The sequence below is a fragment of the Arachis duranensis genome, chromosome 4, assembly GCF_000817695.3.
Source record: "Arachis duranensis cultivar V14167 chromosome 4, aradu.V14167.gnm2.J7QH, whole genome shotgun sequence".
NCBI lineage: Eukaryota > Viridiplantae > Streptophyta > Magnoliopsida > Fabales > Fabaceae > Arachis > Arachis duranensis.
The window spans coordinates 116,875,709-116,883,995 of record NC_029775.3 but is presented as its reverse complement, the minus strand read 5'-3'; positions in this window follow the sequence as shown (position 1 = coordinate 116,883,995).

Below are 8,287 nucleotides of genomic sequence, written 5' to 3'. Positions count from 1 at the left end.
CCACTCTCTCAGATCGAGTTGATCCTTTTTGCTGTTTCACTGAACCACCCCCTTTTAGGTATGAATGTCTGTTTTCATAATCCTCATTGGACAGGTCAACACCGAAATTCTCAAATATGCAAGTTAAAAATATGCCATAAGGTAGTGCTTTATCTTTCACATTTCTAACAGAATCAAACATGTATCTAGCCATCAAATAGGCAAAGGAGATTTCTGTTTTAGTGATTAAGGCATACAAAACAAGTGTGTCTATGTAAGAAACCCGTTGATATGAACCACTTTGAGGAAGTAAAATGTGGTTGACAATACGGTGCAACTGAGCACGTTCATATCCTAGGGCTTTGTGAGTGGGTGTGATGCAGTTAATTAAGGAAACATGTTCACAGATGTGAGCCAAAGCATCATGATAAGAGATACCAACTTCTTTATCCCATTTTACAGATGTATAAGCACATGGCCCAACATCAGTGTACTTCAAAGAATCACTGATGGTTTCATTATTTAAAATAATGTCTCTGCCCTTAACATAAGAGTGCACACTTCCTTCATGGTAAGTCATGTTTGCATAAAATTCTTTGACTAACAGAGGATACACAGGTTTTTTGATTTTGAAAAGGTGATTCCAGTCTAAAAATTCCAAATTTTCAACAAAAAGAAAACCTTTCTTTTTCAAGCTAGGTAAATCCACAAGAAAAGAGGGACACAGAGTACGATACTTAATAACTCCATCATAATAATCGTGGTTCATGGCTAATTTGAAACGATGAGGGTTATAGTTTGAGTGAGATGTCATGAAGTGTGATTTGTGAGCAAAAGGATCAATGTCGGGTTCTCTAACAGATTTGAGAGGGAGATGAGGGTTACCTCGTTGAGACCGCACAGGAACCGACCTGGATTTGGATTGTGTTGGTTTGGGAACAGGTTCTTCAGGCACTGGACGTTTGCCCTTGGAGGAGCTAGGCTTCGCAGAACCAGGTTTTGAGGAGCCTGGCTTGGAAGTTGTGGCCATCGGTGGTGGTGTTGGCTTGGCAGGGGCAGGGTACCTTGGCGTAGTCTTGGTCCGCGCCATGGGAGCAGTGCGAGGAGGAGAGGTAGGAGGAGAAGGTGAGGGAGTAAAAGTGGTGTCTTGAGAACGAGTTGATGGTCTAGGATATCCTGGAAGTTTATGGATTTTCTCACGCGGTGCTCTTTTAGCAATAACTTTCTTCCCATTTTAGTTAGATTTAGGCTTTTGATGGAAGAGAGACAGTGGAGTGAGAGGGAAGAAACCGAAGGGTTTGAGGAGAAGTTATGAAGGGAAGAGAGGGAGTGTTGGTAAGCGTACCAAAAAGTGGATTTCCAAAACCATGCAACTGCATCACCTTTTGAAATGACATGAAAAGACCTGACCTCATAAAATAAAGATTTGATTTGATTTGAAAATAAAACAGGAAATGAATTTTAAATTTTGAAAAACCAAAAAATTAAACTGAAAAATCTTTTTGGATTGTAAATATTAAATGAAAAATTATTTCAAAAAAAATAAACACACAGCCCATCAACCAAAAAAATGTAACGTTCATATATGGGCCCAGAGATAGTTGGATTTAAGGAAACACATTGGACCACTCTAGATCTGATTTTGAGGTTGGCCCATATTATCTTTCATTTGAAACAAGCCCAGAACACTCTGAATTGAAGAGAACGTTCATCACCTGCCCAGAATTGTCTCATACCTGTTTATGAGACAAAAAGCTCCAGCAACTATATCAGCATTTTTCAAATAAGGAATCATAACTCAAAATTCCTAGACAAGTCCTAAGCATGCAGAATCTATCCTCAGCTAATGGTTTTATGAAAATATCTGCTAATTGCTCCTCAGATTTAACAAATTGAATACTAATATCCCCTTTTTGGACATGTTCTCTTATTGAGTGAAATTTTACTTCAATATGCTTAGTCCTAGAGTGCAAAACTAGATTTTTAGAAATATTGATGGCACTCATATTATCACACATTAAGGGAATATTTTCAGCATTTAATGTGTAATCAGCAAGCTGTGTTTTTAACCATAAAAGCTGAGAACAACAAGAAGAAGCAGCTATATACTCAGCCTCTGCAGTAGATAAGGCCACTGTTGGTTGCTTTTTACTTGACCAAACATTTAAGGACTTCCCAAGAAAACAACATAGGCCTGAAGTGCTCCTTCTATCAACTCTATCACCAGCAAAATCTGCATCACAATAACCAACTACAGAAAAATCATCAATCTTAGGATACCAAAGACCAAGATTGGATGTTCCATGAACATATCTAATGATCCTTTTAACTGTTGAAAGATGTGACTCTTTAGGTTTGGATTGGAACCTAGAACACAATCCAACACTTTGCACAATGTCGGGTCTAGAGGATGTTAAGTACATAAGAGAACCAATCATTCCTCTATACCTAGTCTCATCTACATCTTTCTCAGTTTCTCCTTTATCTAATTTAGAATTAGGGTGCATGGGGTTCCCATGGGTTTGGCATTTTCCATACCAAATTTCTTAACTAATTCCTTGGCATACTTCTCTTGATAAATGAAAATACCATTTTCAGTTTGTTTAATTTGTAGCCCAAGAAAGAAATTAAGTTCACCCATCATACTCATGTCAAATTCACTTGTCATGGGTTTTCCAAATTCAGAACAAAGGGATTCATTTGCTTATCCAAAAATAATCTCATCAACATATATTTGGACTAGAATAAAAGAATAATTAGAATTCTTGATAAATAGAGTTGTGTCGGTGGTGCCTCTTTGAAAACCATTTTTCAAAAGAAAAGAGCTAAATCTCTCATACCAAGCTCTAGGAGCTTGTCTTAAACCATAGAGAGCTTTAGATAATTTGAAAACATAGTCAAAATGCTCTTTATTTTCAAAACCAGGAGGCTGCTCCACATACACTTCTCTATCTATCACTCCATTTAAAAATGCACATTTCACATCCATTTGATATAATTTAAAACCACAATGTGCAGCATAAGTTAAGAGAAGTCTTATGGCTTCCATTCGAGCAACAGGGGTAAAGGATTCATCAAAGTCTATTCCTTCTTCTTGGTCGTATCCTTGTGCCACTAGCCTTGCCTTGTTTCTTGCAATGCTACCATCTTCTCCCAAATTGTTCCGAAAAATCCACTTGGTGTCGGTCACTTTCTTTCCACTTGGCCTTGGAACTAAAGTCCATACTTGGTTCTTTTCAAACTCAAGAAGCTCATCCTCCATAGCTTTAACCCAAGAAGGGTCACTGAGTGCTTCCTTGACGTTTTGATGCTCAATTTGTGAAAAAAGGGCAATGTTTAATCCTTCATTTGCCTTTCTAGTGGAAGACCTTGTTTGCACTCCATGAGAGACGTCCCCAATGACAAATTCCTCAGGATAATTCTTCAAGAATCTCCATTCACGAGGTCTGGTAGACTTGGATGTGGATTGAGATACCAGGGGATTCTGGGTGCTGCTGGCTTTAGGATTTTCTTCAGATTCATGAGACAAAATGGAATTGTCTCTTGAATTTTCAGCAGTTGCAATTTCTGGTTCATTTTGACCAGAATGTCCTTTCTCTTGATTTTTCACAGTTTCAACTTCCTTTTGAGCTTGATTTCCTGCATCACAATCTTCCAAAATGCTTTGTACCAAGTTAGTATCACAAAATGTAACATGTATGGACTCCTAAAAAATTCTATCATCTTGATGATAAACCCTATATGCTTTACTAGTTGTAGAATATCCTACAAACAAACACTCATAAGCCTTTGGATCAAATTTACCCAAATTATCCTTGTTATTTAAAACAAAACACTTGCATCCAAAGATGTGTAAGTAGTCTAAGTTTGGTGGGTAGCCTTTCCAAAGTTCATAAGGGATTTTCTTCAAAAATTTTCTTATGATTGTTCTATTCAAAATGTGGCAAGCCGTGTTAACCGCTTCAGCCCAAAGGAATTTTGGAACATTGCTCTCACAAAGCATAGCTCTTGTCATCTCTTGTATGCTTCTATTTCTCCTTTCCACCATACCATTTGTTGTGGTGTCATTGGACAAGAGAAGTTGTGAGATATTCCAAATTCCTCACAAAAGGATTCAAATAAATTATTTTCAAATTCAGTTCCATGATCACTTCTTATAGAAGAGATTTTTAAATCCTTTTCATTTTAAATTTTCTTGAAAAAAGGTTCAAAGGCCGAAAAGGCTTCATTTTTGTGTGCAAGAAATAAAACCCAACCAAACCTAGTATAGTCATCCACAATCACTAAACCATAATGTTTACCACCTAAGCTTTGAGTTCTTGTTGGACCAAATAAATCAATGTGTAGCAACTCAAGTGGTCTTTTAGTAGAGATGTCTTCCTTTGATTTAAAAGAACTTTTTGTTTGTTTTCCTATTTGGCAAGCATCACAAGTGATGTCTTTGTCAAACTTTATCAAAGGAAGACCTCTTACTAATTCTTTCTTTACAAGTTTGTTTATTTGAAACATACTTGCATGGCCCAATCTCTTGTGTCATAACCACTTTTCAGATTCTTTTGAGTGAAGACAAGCTACATTTTGATCCTTTAGTTCATCAAGAGTAAGTCCATACATATTATTAAAACGCTTGGCAACAAACATCACTTCATTTGTCTTTTCATTAACAACACAGCATTCAAGTCTTTTATCTCCAAAGGTCACAAAACCTCCATCATACTTATTTAATTTGATGAAGTAGGTTGACCTTCCAGTCATGTGCCTTGAACATCCACTATCCATGTACCACATGTCCTTTTTGTTCTTGGATGCTAGGCAAATCTACATGATGAGTTTCAAGTAGCCTTAGGTATCCAAATTAATTTGGATCCTTTGAAGTTAATCCATCTTGGTTGCCCAAGTGCATTGAAATCACAAACAACATTGTAGACTTTGTTTCCTACAACTCTTTTTTCAATGAAGCATTGTTCATATGAGTGACCAACTTTCTTGCAATTAACACAATGATTTTCTGATGTGTGTCGCTGAATTTTAGGTGAGTTAAATTGCTTGAAATGATTAAATGGTTGAAATTTTCTAGTTTTTGGATGAGATGCATCTCTTTTGACAAACTGATTTTTATTAAAGTTATGCCTCTTTGCAAAAGCATTTTCACCAGAATTTTTTTGAACATTTTTATCTTTCGAAAATGAGGTTTTGTTATAAAATGGTAGTTTCTTGAAAGCAGCCTCATTATTCGAAATGTAACCCAAACCTGGCCGGTTTGAACTCAGATCAGTTCTTGGTAAAGGCTCAGTTTCACTTGTGTATGCTTCATCAAATTTTTCTTCACAAGTTGAAACATATCCGATACCTGATTTGCTTGGTATGGATTTGGTATTTGATGAAGAAGGCACAAATTTTATAGAGGAAGTATTAGAAACTGCATCTTCCTTGGCTATGTAGCCTAAACCAGATTTTTCAAACAATGGTCTTTGACTTGTAATTAATTTGTCCAAGTTGCTAGAATCTTGAGCAAATTTTGCTAAGTCACCATTCAGCCTTTTAATCATATCATTTAATCTTTTATTTTTAGCAATTAACACATGAGAAGGATCCACAATGTGCTTTCCTTTTAATTTTTCAAGTTCAGATTTTAGAAATCTATTTTCTTCAATGATGTCCAAAGCACATTCAGTTTCCTTCACTTTTTCTCTCAATTATATTCTTTATGGAAATGGGAAATCAATTCATAAAATTTCTCACACCCCGTAATGGAGAATAGCTAATAATTAGGACTCATAACAAAAATAAGAGGCATGGAACGGAGCCATTGCGAAGAAGTTCCACGAGTTACGAAGGTGGGAGGATGTTGACCAAATGAATAAAAAAAGGGATAGTTATTACAAACAGGTTCTTTGAATGATAAAAAAAGATATGTTTGCATTCACGAATAAAAACACTCATATAGGAGCAACCTCCCCTTTTTTTGGAATTATAGATTGGCGATTGGAATGAACATTTTAAAAAATCATTTTTAGCTCTTAACACATCTCTTTCAGATCTGCATTCATTGTATTTATCAAGCAGTTTTGATGTGTTTAAAATGAGATCATCAATAATAGCATGCAAGTCTTCAATGGTCAAATCATAATAGTTTACCTCATCAAGATTGTTGTTTCCAGCCATGAAGCAATCTTTGTCATCCCCTTCAGATTCTTCTTCTTCATTTGAGTCATTTTCGAGATCCTCCCAAGCTGCCATGAGTACTCTCTTCCTTTCCTTCTTTCCTTTGTCCTCCTTTTTGAGCTTTGTACAGTTTAGCTTGAAGTGTCCAGCCTCCTTGCAGTGATGGCACGTCACTTTGCTCAAGTCGATCTTGTGCTCATTTGAACTTGAACCTTTGTATTTTTCCTTGTTCTTCATCATTCTTCTAAATCTCATAGCAAAAAACAAAAGCTCGTCATCTGAAATACCATCACTAGACTCACTCTCTTTCGGTTCTATTTGTGACTTGAGGGCTATTCCCTTTTTCTTTGAGTCTGTGTTTGTGTGTGTGGCTTCATAGGCAAGGAATTTTCCTCTCAGCTCATCATAGGTTATGAGACTTATGTTATTACTCTCTGTTAGGACAGTGGCAGTGTTTTTCCATTCTTTTGTGAGGCTTCTAAGGAGTTTTCTCACCAAGGTTTGTTCTGCATAGTTTGTACCCATAGCATCAAGGTTGTTGATTATGATTGAGAATCTCTCAAACGCTTCATCAATGCTTTCTCCATCCTTCATGCTAAACATCTTGTACTCTTTTCGCAGCATATCAATCCTCGTTTCTTTTGCTTGTTTGGTGCCTTCGTGTGTAACCTGGAGTTTTTTCCAGATTTCTTTGGTTGTCTTGCATCACCTTCTGATACTCTTCAAAGCTGATAGCACAGTGAAGAAGGTTGATTGCTTTAGCATTCAGCTCTATCCTCTTCTTGTCATCCTCATTCCATTCAGCTTCTTCTTTTGGAGTCAGCACTCCATCAGCACTTGTTTTTGTTGGGATCTTTGGACCGCTCACGATAATCTTCCATATGTTGTAGTCAATAGATTAAATGAAAATCCTTATCCTTTCTTTCCAGTAGGAGTAGTTCTTCCCGTTGAAGAAAGGTGGCCGGTTGTTTGACTGGCCTTCAGTGAGGGTGTAGACAACTGTGGTTTTGCCCAAATTGTTCGCCATTGGATCTTTGCTCCAAGCGGTTAAGCTTGATTCTTGAGACCTTAGCTCGTGATACCAATTGAAGGTTGTGGTAGGCTTAGAGAAGGGGGTTGAATCTATGCCTTCCTTCTAGTTGTAGTTATTACCCTTTTAAACAAACTTTCAATTCAGGTTCTGTTTGAACACAGTAGCGGAAATTTATGAGACAATTTATTTTTGTCTCATGAATATCAGAAAACATAACTCAGCAGAGAAGAGAAAAGCTAACACCAGCAAGTATCCTGGTTCGGTTGCCTTGTGCTATGCAACCTACATCCAGTCTCATCCACAACTATGGAAGAATTTCACTATAGTTAATAGTATTACATACACCAATTTCACGCTCAAGTTCTAACCTAACTTGACATTGGCTATGCTAACACCTAACTATTCATTCTTAGTGCTAACCCAACTAAGAAAGGGATACCAAACAGGTACAAGATACAAGACACTTAACCAACCTAAAGAAATCAGAAAATAACTCTAAGCTTTTCTCTCAAGTGTATCACTCAGCATTTTTCCACTCATGGCTTTTACTTGAGCTTTCTCTCAATGCCTTTTCTCACAAGAAAATACAGAAAGATAAACTTAGAAAAGTACATTACAATCAGTAAAACATGAAGGAGATTGACTTCATCAACAGCCTTTGTGCTATGCGAAAACCAGATTAGCAAGCCTCTGATTCAGTTCTTCATACTGGCGGAATGCACCTTTGATTAGGATACACTGTCCAGTTAGTTGAACTTTCTCAAAGAACACTTCTCAGAACAAAACCTCAATACTCTGGTTAACTCTCCTTGGTTCTGAATGAGCAGGAAGTCTTCTTTTATTCTCCTTGCATGTTGCTGGGATCTTCTCCCAATGTCAACACCTTGAGCCTTGAGCTTCACCAACCACAGATTCACTTTTTCTCAATAAACCTTAGAGTAGAAACTTTGCTTCTGACTTCCTCATCTTGGCCGAAAGCCATAAAACATCAACCATAGAAATCTTCTAATGGTCAACTTGATCTGAGTCCTTGAAAACCAACTTGGTCCCCAAGTCTTGTTTAAGACCGTGGATACACAGCAGATTAGGGCAGAAAACAACTTTCTCTTG